The sequence below is a fragment of the Crocodylus porosus genome, unplaced genomic scaffold (genome assembly GCF_001723895.1).
Source record: "Crocodylus porosus isolate Cpor-Errol unplaced genomic scaffold, CroPor_comp1, whole genome shotgun sequence".
NCBI lineage: Eukaryota > Metazoa > Chordata > Crocodylia > Crocodylidae > Crocodylus > Crocodylus porosus.
The window spans coordinates 25,390,919-25,405,741 of record NW_017728913.1 but is presented as its reverse complement, the minus strand read 5'-3'; the positions used below and the strand labels follow the sequence as shown (position 1 = coordinate 25,405,741).

The 14,823-nt window shown below is 43.8% G+C and overlaps 1 protein-coding gene and 1 long non-coding RNA gene across 2 annotated transcripts in view; one reads left to right on the top strand and one right to left on the bottom strand.

Annotated features, from left to right (window-relative positions):
- GALNTL6 (polypeptide N-acetylgalactosaminyltransferase-like 6) overlaps positions 1-14,823 on the bottom strand; it is a 934,188-nt gene that overhangs the window by 726,436 nt on the left and 192,929 nt on the right. The gene's annotated exons all lie outside the window — the stretch shown is intronic.
- The window catches only part of LOC109309752, an 18,419-nt gene continuing 3,725 nt past the window's right edge, over positions 130-14,823 (top strand). Inside the window, exons 1-2 of the long non-coding RNA XR_002101031.1 lie at positions 130-139; positions 14,749-14,752. This is a non-coding gene — a long non-coding RNA (uncharacterized LOC109309752). The remainder of the gene's footprint in view (positions 140-14,748; positions 14,753-14,823) is intronic.

The following is a 14,823-nucleotide window of genomic DNA, read 5'->3' as shown; positions in this document are numbered from 1 at the left end:
AAGATGAACATGAGCCTGCAATGTGATGCTGTGGCTAGTAAAGCAACCAAAATGCTGGCTTGCATCCATAGATGCTTCTCAAGCAAATCCCAGGATGTCATTCTCCCCTTGTACTCAGCCTTGGTGAGGCCGCAGTGGAGTATTGCATGCAGTTTTGGGCTCCACAATTCAAAAAGGATGTGGAGAAGCTTGAGAGAGTTCAGAGAAGAGCCACGCGAATGATCAGAGGTCAGGAAAACAGACCTTAGAATGACAGGCTGAGATCTACGAGGCTCTTTAGCCTGGAAAAATGCAGGCTCAGGGGTGATCTGATGGCCATTTATAAGTTTATCGGGGTGACTACCAGTATCTGGGGAATGTTTGTTCACCACAGCACCCCAAGGGATAATGAGGTCAAATGGTTATAAACTCCTGCAAGACTGTTTCAGGCTGGACATAAGAAGAATTTCTTTACTGTCTGAGCCCCCAAGGTCTGGAACAGCCTGCCATTGGAGATGGTTCAAGCATGTACATTGAACACCTTCAAGAGTAAATTGGATGTTTATCTTGCTGGGATCCTATGACCCAGCTGACTTCCTGCCCTTTGGGCAGGGGCTGGACTTGATGATCTTCCGAGGTTCCTTCCAGCTCTAATGTCCATGAAATCTATGAAAGTCTATGAAAAAGCTGTTTAAAAAGAGCTTGAACTAATGAGACAGGCTTTCCTTTTCTTGATGGGCTGATGAATGTTGTGTTATTAGCTTCCTGGTGGCTCCCTCAGCTATCACGTTTGCAGACAGTATGAAGAAGCAGGGAGAGGGAGACTGAAGAGCTCAGTGTCATCAACAGATGCATGCACTGCATACACACACTCCTTGCCTCAGAGTGCTAGCAGGGAGCTGGCAACACTCCAGCCCCTTGAGCAGTGAGCTGGGAAAAGCCTGGGACTGTTCAGGCCAGGGTGGAGGTTGAAAACCCTCCCTAATCAGAGCCTCCTGCCATGGCCTGGCCATACCCCCCCTCAGCTCAGCACTATTGAAGGGAAAGGAGGGCTGCTCTAGCACCCCCCAGCTTCTAGCTTGAGCCACTGCAGGCATGTGCCTGCATTTCTTGATTTAAAAGTGAATGTCTACCCACCCCCAAATCAGTTCAAGCTCTGCAGGTCAAACTAACCTGCAAAGATTGAATCAATTCAAGCTCAGGCTTTTGGAATGTCTGTCTCTAGTCTTAATGAAGGGAGTCAAGTTTTTTGTTCCATATAAAGAATATTCTCTCTTCTCCACATGTACAGCACAAAATCTTTGGGCATTTTCCTGAAAATTTTCAATTAAATCTGTTACATAGTTTAAGAGCTAAAGTAATTCTAAAGTTTCAAAAATTCATAAATGTTAGGGTCAGAAGAACCTCAGTAGGTCATATAATCCGACCCCCTGCCCTAGGCAGGAAAGAGCTCTGGAGGCAGACAACCCCAGCTTGGTGCATTTCCAGTCTCCTTTTGAAGACCCCTAAGGTAGGGGAGACGACCACATCCCTTGGAACCCCATTCAAGATTCTGGCAACCCTTACTGTGAAGAAGTTCAACCTAAATGTGCTCCCCATCACTTTGTGGCCATTGTTCCTAGTTACTCCAGGGGGTGCCCTAGTAAATAGAGCATCTCCTGTTCCCTACTGCCCTCCCCTGATAAATTTATAGGCAGCCTTAAGATCAGCTCTCAGCCTTCTCTTGCGAAGGCTGAAGAGATCTAGATCCCTCAGTCTCTCCTCATAGGACCTTTCCTGCAGGCCTCTGACTATACAAGAGGCCCTTTTCTGAACCCTCTCAAGATTCTCCGCATCCCTCTTGAAGTGCAGCACTCAAAACTGGATGCAGAACTCCAACTGTGGCCTGACCAGTGCTGCCTAGAGGGGAAGCATCACCTCCCTGGCCCTGTTCATCATGCATCTGCTAATGCATGATAAAGTGCAGTTAGCCTTGTTGATCACTTTGTCACACTGATGATTCATGTTCATTTTGGAGTCAACTATGACTCCAAGATCCCTTTCCGCTGTTGTGCTGCTGAGAAGGTCATCCCCCAGCTTGTAAGTGTGTTGGTGGCTCTTTTTGCCCAGGTGCAGCACCTTGTACTTGTCTTTGTTGAACTGCATCCTATTTATTCTGCCCATTTTTCCAACCTGTCCAGATCCACCTGGATCAGTTCCTTACCCTCTGATGTTTTAACTTTGCCCCATTTTTTGGTATCATCTGAGAACTTGGACAGGGCTCTGCACAACCTCATCCAAGTCAGTGATAAAGACATTGAATAGCACCAGTCCAAGGACAGAGCCTTGCAGGACCCCAATGCCCACATCTTTCCAAGTCAATAACCCGCCTACAACCATACTCTGGGTGCGACCTCTAAGCCAATTTGCCACCCACCTGACTATGTAATCATTTACATTACAGCCTATCAGTTTATTTACGACACCAGAATGAGATACTGTACCAAAGGCCTTCTTAAAATCTAGTTAGATGACATTTAGTTAAAAGTTAGAAAATTTAATAATTTTTTCAGAATCAAACATTGTATTCATCCCATTTTGCAAACACCTGTTTTTTTATCAATCACACTTTTAATAAAGCTAAAATATTGCCAGAATTTCTCAAATATATCATTAAAGTGAGTTTTAAATTAGCAAAGGTATGAATAATTATCTGTATTTCTCTCTTCCTGGTTATTTACAAGTTTCTCTTGCTCAGAATGGCTACTATTTCCTGTAACTTAATGCAGGATTGAAGCAACCAAGTGGGAATAAAACTATTCATTCACCATACAACACAAAGCATTATACATTCATACACCTTTCTAACATAACACACTGCAAACTTAACCTGGGTATCAAACCTCAATATTTGCTGATGTTACTAAGTCTGATTAAATTTTGCATTATGCTCTGAGAGAGACTAATGTTCTTTTACATAGTGTGATTTCTCATCTGTATAAGCAAGTTGAAATCTTGGAAGGAAGTTTATTACGAAGATGTGAATTGAGTAGAAACTACTTGAATGGACACAGAGTATGGTATGGTCAAGAGGCTTTTCCTGACTTTTTAGGGTCTGTACTGGGGACACTGTTGACCAACTCCTATTAAAAAAAAAATTGTATGTGGAATATCAATTTGATATCATGTGAAGATATCTAGATGTATGCTTAGTTCCACAAAAAAGATATATGTCTAACTTGTAGGTGGCCATCTCTAAGAATGTTATTCAGAAACCTAAGTGAGACACTTAAGTTTCTTGCATGGTAAGTGAAAAGAGTGAGAAGTCCTGGATTTCAGTTTCTGCTTCTAGGCCTGCTTATGCATTTTATTTAGTGGTTGTTTAATGCAGAATGCATAAGCAGCCACTTGGCCATAATGAGTCGTGCTTCCCATTGCATACTTTCTCTCTGGGCCCATTAATCTTGTATTCTGGATAATATAATGGCACAGCTTCAACAGGAAGGTTGGAAAGTGCCCCATACCTGAAGCCTAGCCTGGTGTATGGGATATTCTCAAAGAGCCAAGACTAACCACCTCCTACCTCAAAGCCCCTTAGTCTCAGGCATACCTAGCTTGTAAATCCCAATGAGAAGGCACTAAAATTCTCATCCTGGATAAACTGAAGATTTCTTTTCTCTAAGACTCAGGCACCTAAATTTAGTTTAAGTTGCAAAGGAAATATCTAGGTCCTTTTTTCTGGACCTGGAGCTACACAACTGCAGGATCATAATGACTGTATCAAGTCTAAGCAGGATGGACAGGACTTTGGAGTATCTTTTCAGCTTTGTTAGCTACATCTGGTAACTAATCTCAGACTTCCTACCATCACTGAAGAAAGAGATCATGAGAAATTCTTTAGCTTTCAAAAAAAAAGAGTAATAATACAAATGAAAATCTTCAAGGTAAAATGAGATAATTCTTTAGCCCTTAAAACCTGCCTAACCTGCTCTTGAGGAACAACTCCGATGAATAATACTGTGTAACTATAAAAAAAATATTTATTTCCAACAACAGAGTTGGAATTTCAGATTTGCAGAATGAATTAACTGGGTAATTCTTCAACCAGCCCAGCATCACTGAACACCATGCAGGCAACAATGCAGTGCTCAAATAAAAAAATCTTACCTATATATATATATATATATATATATATATAAAGTCTAACCTACTTGCATAAATTCAGAGTGTTAATTAGTCCCATATTATTTCCACAGACTAACTGAGGTCTGCACTTTTGTTAATTTTGGTCAAAATATGCAGGCAGTCTTAAGACAAATTTGCTAGATTTAACATTCACTAATCTGAATATAAGTATCATGTTTCTCTTTATTCATCTATTTTTCTAAACTACCTACCCTTGTTGTAGCACCAGCATCCTTATCATTTTGCCTTTTAAAATAGTGTTGTACCTTGTGAAAGTTGCACTTCCCCTGAGGATGATCAAATTTTTTTCTTCAGAACATTAATAGTTAAATCAAAAGCCAACTCTCTAGTTTTAATTCAATCTCCTCTTTCTTCCCTTACCATCTACTGTTATCTTGTTTAAATCACAACTTAGAGGCAGCATATAATCATAATAAAGAATAAAATATTGTACAGCAGCTGAGCTTTTTTTTAAAAATAAATTTAAAATTACTATACATATTTTGAGTCTTTATTATCTTGTTTCAGGGACTGCATCACCTCATTTTAGCCCTTTGTCCTAGATCCTAGGTAGTAATGACCATGACTTCTAAGTCTGAAAAGCAAAAGGGAAGAGTAGTTGTGGTAACATGTAAATCAGATATTCTGTAAAAATTGTGAGAGTTTGTCCTTAAGTGGGTTTAGCACTGTATCTGACCAAGCCTTAATTGGGTTTTTAAATAAAATACTTTTACAAGTTATTATAACCAATCTAAATATATGTCTACAGCACTTTATGTATAAATTATTACTATAAAAAGAAAGGGGAATAAGATTTCAACTTGCTGGAGCAGAATCTCATTTTCTTGAAATACAGGACAAGCAGTATTTCAAGGAAATGTGTTCATCTTCATATTGAGGCAAAGAAACTGGAAACTTCACAAGCCAGCCAAATGTTACATAGTGAAGATGCCCAATAAATAAAGGGAGCCAATGTTGTTTAAACTAATATATGGTAGATATTTGGGAAAGTAGAATTTTATTGTGCCACAAGGTGACAGAGTACAATTTTACAGTATTGGATGTCTTAGTGTTCAGGCACTTACAATGTAATATTCCTTTTCAAATACTCCTTTGAATTGTAAGACACATGCTTAAGTCACAATTCAAAGGCAGCAATTCAAAAGGAGTTTAAGTTTAAATACTCAGTCCTAAGCAATAAACATCAGTGAACTGAATGCAAATGGGTGAATATTGCAGTATAATTCTGTAACTATGCATTTGTTTTTTTCTAAATGATTTCACTTTGACCATATTCATGACCTTTTATATTCACTTTCTTGGAACTGTCATGCTACTGATTTTTACTAGCATGAAAGCAAGTTTTAAAGCTTTAACAACTATACACTTGCTACATGTACATTTTAAATATACTCCTGGATGCATTTTCTCCAATAACCTGTTCATACAAACAGCATACATGCAGATACTGAACAGAAATGGTACTGCATTCTTTCATATATAAATTATATATATGATAACTAAAATAAAAATAAAATAAATATAAATTTGTGAAACTTTGGGCTGTGCAAAATTTCGATGGGTGTTTCGTTTGGAAACTGTGTCAATGAGTTTCAATCTTGAAACGAAATTGAAGCATCTTCAAAATGAAACGAGGGCACAAAAAATATTTCAAAAGTTTCTAAACATTTTGAGTTTGCAGCTAAATAGAAACTAAAGACAGGGAGGGGGAAGAGAGGGGAAGGACTGCTTTGATATTGACATATAGCTCCTGGTTTGATTCCCCAGCTCTGATTGCTCCCCCCCAGTTCTCTGATCATTGCCCCAGCTCTTCCCGGGGGGGCGCAGGCCCCAGATCTGCACATGGGGTTTCAGCAGGCTGCCGCTGCAGACTGAGGCCAGCAGCTCGGCAGCAGCTCGGCAGCTGCTCGGCACAGCCTACACCAAGCACTAGGAAAACTGTGGTGCTGCTGCTGGCCCCAGCCTGCAGCAGCAGCCTGTTGAAACCCAGTGCACATATCTGGGGGCCCACACCCCCTGGGAAGAGGTGGGAGAATGATCAGAGAGCTAGGGAATCAATCCAGGGCCATGTTCAGGTCCCTGAGCATTCCCTGTTTCCAGTTCAATTCCCCAGCTACCCGATCTTGACCCCCGCCCTCCCCAGGGGGTGCAGGCTCCAGGATGACAGCAGGCTGCTGCTGCCAGCTGGTGATGGTGGCAGCTCTGAGCTACTTCTCCAGACAACAACAGTCTGTTGAAACCCCGTGCACAGATCTGGGGGCCATCCCCCCCGCTGGAACAGCTGAAGGAACGATTAGAGAGCAGGGGAATTGAACGAGGAACTCCAGTTGACAGGTGGATCCACCCCAGCTCCGGAAGAGCATATGGCACCCTGCAGATCTGCAATGCACTCGCACCATGGGGCAGCTGCAGCACTGCACCTGTACCATGGGGCAGATGCCAGGTGGGGGGCAGGGGGATGGGGCAATCCCCATTGCCTCTCACTGCCCCATGCTGCTGATTGCAGGTGGGGGAACAATTTCTGCTGCCCCCCATTGCCCTGTGCGGGAGGGGGGGGGCTCTATCTTGAGCACCCAGAAGCCCCAATCACTGCTGCCAGAGCTGGTGAGTGCAAGGTTTTTGTTTTATTTTTTAAAAGTTCCACATTCACCAGCTGTGGAACATGTGGATGGGAGTATGCTGCTGCTGCCAGCTGGGAAGAACCCAGTGCTGGTGCTGACTCCAGCTAACAGCGGCAGCCTGCTGTCATCTCACATGCAGATCCAGGGGCCTCCACCCCCTTAGAGGGCAGCAGGGCTGTGCCAGGCTCCTCCCAGGGGAGTGGACCCCTGGATCTGCATGTGGGATGACATTATGTGGCTGGCAAGTGATACTAGTTTTGCTTTGAACAGTTTGAGATGCAGTTTCACAAAACCCCCTGCACCTGTCTCCTTGAATCTTGGCAGGCTTCTTGCCCTCTGAAGAGGCTACCATCCAAATCAGGCAAGAAATAACAAAGTCAGAGGCACTGATGTGATTCCCCATTATAGCCTATGGGTAAAATGTTGAAAAGCATCAAAATAGTGAAACAGTTTCAACAAAATGAAACGGAACTTTGCTTCGAAACAGCGAAATGGAAGTTGAAACAAAATGGTGCTGTTTTGCACAGCCCTAATAGATATAATTTAAAATAGCAACAGAGAAAATGAAGTTCTTGGAAATTTAGAGTATAGGAAGAAACTAACATTTTAAAAAATTGTTTGTATGTCATACAGAAGCACCCCTATGTACCACCGTGTTGGAAAGCCAGCATAATTAGAGCAGCCATGTGTATATAGCTAGATTTTGTGTGTTTTTCATAGTTAGTAAAGTTATTGGTTACTCAACTGTTCTCATGTAGTTTCCTTTCTTGCAAAAATAGCAGAAGTCACATCAAAATAATTTCAAATAGTGCATATATTTGAAAAAAAAGGTTACATAGCCTCATATATTTTACATACAAAAAAAGAGATGCAATAATTCACTTTAAGTTATTCGTTCTGGAAGAGGCTACTCAGATTTGAACCCTAGTGTCAAAAAGTTGCCACTCTTTCCACATTACTGTAGAAAATGATTTGAAATACAGAGAATGCACATGCTAAAACTGATAAGGTAAGTCAGAATGGGTGCTACCTTCTAATTTCCAGCCTACATTTACACATAGCCAGATTTTACACTCATTTCTTCTTGTGCCAACAGTGTCTTTTCACTTAAGTAGTACTTTTTGCCTTGCATTTACCTTGTAATGTATTCACAGAAAATAAGCATATCATCTATCAGGCCATGTCTATTTAGGTCATGTCTACACAGTAAACCACAGTGTTTCTATTTCAGAATACAGCCTGCAAGGAGTAATGCAGCATACGTAAAGATAGCATAATAAGGGTGTTTTTACACATTATATTTAACTGTACTAAATCTATGGAATCTTATGCAGTATTAAAGTTAGAACAATTGCTCTGAGCAGTCATATGTTAAGGCTTAATACTATTTTTAACTGGTACACATCTGACTTGCCACAAGAGTGTTGGCTGGCAGAGGCATGGCTAGGGGCCAAGATGCCTAGGTTATATCCCTTCGTGGGGGTGGGGAGAAGGGTGGAATGAGAGATTGGGGGCAAAGCGGGGTTGTGATGGTGGGACCGTGGAGCCAGGAGGTGCAGAGGCATGGGGGAAATAGGCTAGGTGATGTGGGAAATTTTCAATTAACCTCATGTAACTGTGATTGATTGAACTTTTCCATAGCTTTTTCCTGGCTCAGAATGAAAGGCATAGTCCTCTCTGGAGAAGGCTGCAGGGGCCGCAATCAGGCTGGTAAGGGGTGGAGTGGTCTGGGATCAAGTTGACAGAGGATGGCACAGCACACCTCTCTCCCCCTGTCCTGCACTCCAGAACAGGAATGTGGGGGACCTGTGGAAGGAAGCCACAGCCCTCATGCTTCTCTACCTCCCAGCTCCATGCTCCCATTGCTGCAATTCCCTCCTGGTTCTGGAGTGGCCTGACTTGCTCCCAAGAAGTACTACCCTCTGGGCAGTAGAGCTTGGGACTGTGGGTCAATCATCCCTGGAGAGGGAGTGTAGAGCTGACAGTAATGCATCTAGAGTGCTGGACAACCCTGACAACATTGTTCACCTTATCTCTATGTGAACAGACTACCCTTACTGCAACCTGAGCTCTGCGGTGCAACCCAGAGTTAACTCTGACATGAAGCTGCATAAACAAAACACTCAGAAAACTCTTTTTCTTTCATTAATACAGAGATGCTCATATTTTCAGGGCCATCAGCAGGTCATAAGAGTTAATGTAAGCAAGCCCAAAGTTTACTGTGCAGACCTAAGGCCTTGTTATTTGTTTCATTTTGGATGTGTTAACTGCACTTAAATAAATGCTAGCACCCATTTGTTCAAGCAGTAAAACATGTGCTAAGTGTCATCATTGCTATATCACTGCATAACCAAGTCAGGACTCTTCCATCAATAAGTATCTCAAGATCATAATACCTAACATGTGTTGAGCTAATTCATAGTTGGTAGGGTCAGAAGGGACCTAAGTAGATCATCAAGTCTGACCGCCTGCCATGGGCAGGAAAGAATGCTGGGGTCAAACAACCCTGACTAGGTGATTATCTAGCCTCCTTTTGAAGACTCCCAGGGTAGGAGCGAGCACCACTTCCCTTGCGTTTGTAGATGGCCACCAGGTCCCCTCTCAGCCTTCTCTCGTGGAGGCAGAACAGGTTCAGGTCCTGTAGCCTCCCCATGTAGAGCTTGCCCTGCTGCCCCCGGCCACATCATGCAAGTTGCCCTCCTCTGGACTCTCTCAATGCTGGCCACATCCCTCCTGAAGCGTGGCTCCCAGAACTGGACCCAGTACTCTAACTGCAGCCTGACCAGTGTCGCATAGATGGGGAGGATCACCTCCTTGGACCTGCTTGTGATGCATCTGTGCATGCACCACAAGGTGCGGTTAGCCTTCCTGACTGCGTCCCCACATTGGCATCCCATGTTCATTTTGGCATCAATAATGACTCCAAGATCCTTTTCTGCCTCTGCACTGACGAGAAGGGAGTTCCCCAGCCTGTAGGTATGCTGCTGGTTCTTCCTCCCCAGGTGCAATTGCACTTGTCAGTACTGAAACCCATCCTGTTCTCATCTGCCCACCCCTGTAACCTGTCCAGATCTAGTTGAAGCCTGTCCCTCTCCTCCAGCATGCCCACTTCTCCCCACATCTTAGTGTCATCCACAAATTTGAACAAGGTGCTTTTCACCCCCTCGTCAAAGTCACTGATGAAGATGTTGAACACTAAGGGCCCAAGGACCAAGCCCTGGGGGACCCCACAGCCCACTTCACTCCAGGTCAAAAAAGACCCATTTACCACCACTCTCTGGGTGCGGCCCTCCAGCCAATTTGCGACCCACGTAACTGTTAAGGCATCGATGCCACAGTTCCCTAATTTCTTAATGAGAATGAGGTGAGAGACAGTGTCGAAGGCCTTCATAAAGTCCAGAAAGACTATGTCCACCACAACACCTGCATCCAAGGATTTTGTGACCTGGTCATAGATGGCCATCAGGTAGGTCTGACAGGACCTGCCTTGAATGAACCCATGTTGGTTGCCCCTAAGCATGATCTCCTCTGCTGGTCCCTCACAGATGTGCTCCTGGATAATTTTCTCAAAGAGTTTCCCCAGTACTGAGGTAAGACTAACGGGCCTGTAGTTTCCTGGGTCTTCCTTCCTCCCTTTTTTGAAAATGGGGACCACAATGGCCCTTTTCCAGTCCTCCGGCACCTCGCCAGAGCACTATGAGTGCTCGTAAAGTTGTACCAGAGGTCCCACAATGACCTCTGCTAATTACCTCAGCACTCTCGGGTGCAGATCATCAGGACCTGCTGATCTGAATTGCCCCATGGGTGTAATGTGATCAGGAGGCTCCAGTGTATTGGACAGGTTAGGACCAACTATCTTTTGTTGGTCCATCCCAGCCTCCCAACCACACCAGTTCAGGCCCCTCAGGTACAACTGTCTCAGGCACTGTAGCATGCCAAGCTGCAGTGCTGGGAGGGAGGTGGGGGAATGTAGGGAGGGACAGGCAGGGCTGACAAACAGCTGTTTGTTGGTTTGAGCACATCACAGCACACCAGTCTTGAACAGCTGTGGTACTTAGGGCACATTTTATTTAGTTTACAGGAAGCATTACCACACCCAGAAAACTTTCTAACTTGTGGCAATGCTTACTACAATCTAAATAAAGCATAAGCGTGACCTGAAACAAGGCCCCTAGGTTAAGGTAGACTTCATAATCCTGATCATCCTACTAGCTCTTCTCTGAACTCGTCCCAGGTTATGGTCATCTTTTGTGAATGTGGCTCACCACATGGATGTGTGGTCCATCCGCAGGACAGATCCTGTTGAGAGACAATGCACAGGAACAGCCCGTTGGTAGGATCTAGCAAGCCAGCCTGACCCTGCATACCCAGATCTGGCTGCATGCTGTCCTCACCTCCGCATGCTGGCAGGGCCAGATTAACACATAGGCAAATTAGGCACATGCCTAGGCCCCTGAGCTACAGGGGGGCCCCGGTCCTTCCTTCCATGGTGGTGGCATAAATGGCCCCTCCATTTCCCTTGCCTTGCCTTGCCTTCCCCTTCCCTCTCCCTGCCTTGCTGTACTGGTGGCTGCTTCCTAGAGGCATCTCCAAATCCTGCTCCCTGTGGGTGGCAGCACTGGGGTGGGGAGCAGGGGGGTCTCAACCAGCCTGGAGCCCACAAGTTTGTTTGCCTAGGGCCCACTAAAAGGTTAATCTGGTCCTTCATGCTGGTCCAATCCAGCACAACTGGATCTAGCCACACACTAGTATGACCTGGTATGCAGGGCCACATTATCTAGCCCGCAGCACTCCCCACAGATTTGGACATTTGACAAGGGGCAGCAGCAATTCATATTTCCATGGCTCCCCTGCCACCACATTTCCAGACCCTTGGGGAGCCCTGCAACCTAGATGAGACAGTACTGTGGGCTGAGTAACCCTGTCCCTGATCAAAATATTACTGAAGCCAGTGAATTTGTTTCACTCTGTCTTCAAAAAGCTTTTGATTATGTTTATTGTGAGGCACTTCAGCTGTAGGGAATTAATGTGTAGATCCAGTAATGAAAATGGTGAAATTATCTATCATACTCCCTCCTTATAACAAGTACAGACCCTCAGTATGAGTATTTTTTCCACCCTATTTTAAGAATCTGCTAAGCTTCTTCACTAAACATGTCATCTATTTGATTTTCATCTTCTTGTAAGATCTCCTTTTTCTGTATTTCCATTTGCATCTGAAACTTCATGCTGTCAGCATGTCTGTTACCTACACATCAATATATTGTTTTAGCAATGAAGATTTAATTAAGCTTAACAGGCTGTTATATATTTGTTTCTTTACCTAACAGGTCTCCCTTTGAGAATTCATAATCCCATCCTGCATATTTCCATGAAAACTTAGAAATACAAGAACAAAACAATGCTTAAATATGTAGCACAGTTTTAGCTGATGTTGCTTTAAAGAAAGGAGGATAACTCACATCAAAGATGTCTTTGTGAATGAAAACACTAATATTTAGCATCTAGTATATTAATCCTTATTGCTTGAATGGCATATTGATTTTGAGCTGACACATGCCAAAACACTGTTCACAAAGTTACAAACTTACAGACCTACTGTAAATGCAGATGAAAAAAATCTCTGTCTGTAGTTTGTATAAAATGACTCCTGCCCTTTTGGTTTGATAAAATGATCTGCAATAAATACTTCTCATGTTCCTGTATCTTTTAATAATTCACTTTGAAAAGCCAACAATAGCTGTAGGCACAGTATATTATGATTAATGACAGAAGCAATGGCCTTTGTGTAACAATGCTGTAATGGTACTGGAAGTTTTCAAGGTCATTATTTCTTTCTGAAAAGTTCAGCTCAAGTTAAATATTCATAAAACATGATCTGGTTTATGCAAAGTGCCATATGTGGTATCTCATATACAACGTGTGATGAAGTATCTCTCTGGAAGCTTTAGATGAATAAACAAAAACACATGCAATTGAAAGGAAAATGAAACAGAAAAGTTAGGGCTTTTGTTACCCTTTTGCCACTGAATGTTGCACGAGAAACCAAGACAAAAAGTTTAAGGAAGCTTCTCTCCAAGGTATCATTGTTCCACACACTAATGTTTCCCAGAATGACCAGAAGCTGCAATAAAGTACCTTTGGTACTTTCTGTTAGACAACTGAAATGCTAATAAAAATCAAGCTGTGAAACATCGGGAATCTTTTTAAAGAATGCCCTATTTTCTAGGCTTGCTTTACTTTAATGAAAAAACACTGACTAGCTTTGATGGTGAAGGCTTTGTTCTTAGTCTTTATATAGTAACAAGCTAGAGTCTCACTCAGAAACACCACCATTTATACACTGTAACATCTGTGGTCCAACATGAAAAAAGATTAGCTGCACTGAAGTTTCCATTATAAAGCATATGTTTTCTTCGCTTTCTACTCCCGTTATTTTGTAACAATTATTAGACACAGAAGCTATTTATCATCAGTGATAGTTATCTTGCTTATTATCAGTGAGGCGTATTGGCACAGCTGATCTGCTTTGCTGCATCTATAGATGTTGCTGGGGTCAGTGTCCCACAAGGTATGGCCCCTGCCATTCCCAGGGGCTTCAGGGACCCCAATCCTGTGGGATAGGGGCCCCTGATGCCGCACCCTGATTTGACGCATGTGTCTGCATGACAGTGAGATACACACGCCATAGGACTCCCCTACAGGGAGATTCCCAGGGCTTGTGTCTGCAAGTGCACCATGCATATTCCCCTGCAGGAGAATTCATGAAGCACACAATAAGCAAACAGAAGTCCTCCCATTTAAGGCATCACAAACTGTGACTACTTTTGGTTCCAGCAACATTTCTGGGCACTCGGAGTGTGACAAGGGGCTAGGATATCTATTTACTAGCGAGTTATGCTGCCATAAATATTTTTATGGTGGCACAAAGGTGAGCTTTGCTTGTCACAGAGTCATAGAAAAGTAGGCCTGGAAGGGACCTTCAGAGGTCATGTAGTCCAACTTTGCCTGAGGCAAGAACACTGTTATCCAAACCATCCTATACAACTATCATCTAAACTCTACATAAGACTACACTCAACCTTGACACAACAGAAACTCAGCATCCTAACTTGCCACAAGTAAAGCAGGGGAATCGCAGCAGCCAATGTCCTGCTTCTGTAAAACGTTGTCAATATATACTCAAGAGGTCCCAGGTAGAGGGCCACACATGATTACAGAGGAAGGCAAAACCCCCCATAGTCTGTACCAATCTGCTATGGGGTAAAATCCTCGAAGCCCAAAGGAAAGTAATCCCAACAAGGATCAAAGGGAGCAGGAGAGCACACAAGCCTCCATGGCTCACTAAAAGCATCTGGGAATGTCTCCTTGCTAAAAAGGAGGCATACACCCAATGGAAAGAAGGGGTCATCACCAGGGATGACTATTTTGCAGTCGCTCGGGGTTGTAGGGGGGCAGTTAGGAAGGCCAAGGCAGAGATGGAACTGGGACTAGCTTCTCAGATTAAGGACAATAAGAAGTTCTTTTTTTAAATACATAGGGGGCAAAAAGAAGGTCCTGGGTAATGTGGGGCCCTTGCAAGATGCGTTGGGGAATTTGGTCGTCACACCAGAAGACAAAGCTAGCATGTTTAACAATTTCTTTGCCTCTGTCTTCCTAAGTAGGGACCAGAACAGCCACCTCCCTGCTGGGCCCCCCTCGGGCCCCAGGGGAGGCACACGTGGGCCAAGGTTTAGTGAGGAACTAGTTGGGGGCTTCTGGAGGGGCTGGACGTGTTCACGTCAGCCGGCCCGGACGATCTCTACCCTAGAGTCCTAAAGGAATTGGCCGAGGTCATTACAGGACCCCTGGCACAGCTTTATGAGCACTTGTGGTGCTCTGGTGTGGTCCCAGAGGACTGGAAAAGGGCCAACGTGGTTCCCATCTTCAAAAAGGGGAGGAAGGAGGACCCAGGAAACTATAGGCCAGTTGGTCTTACCTTGATCCTAGGCAAGCTGTTTGAGAAAATTATGCTGGCACACATCCACGAGGGGCCAGC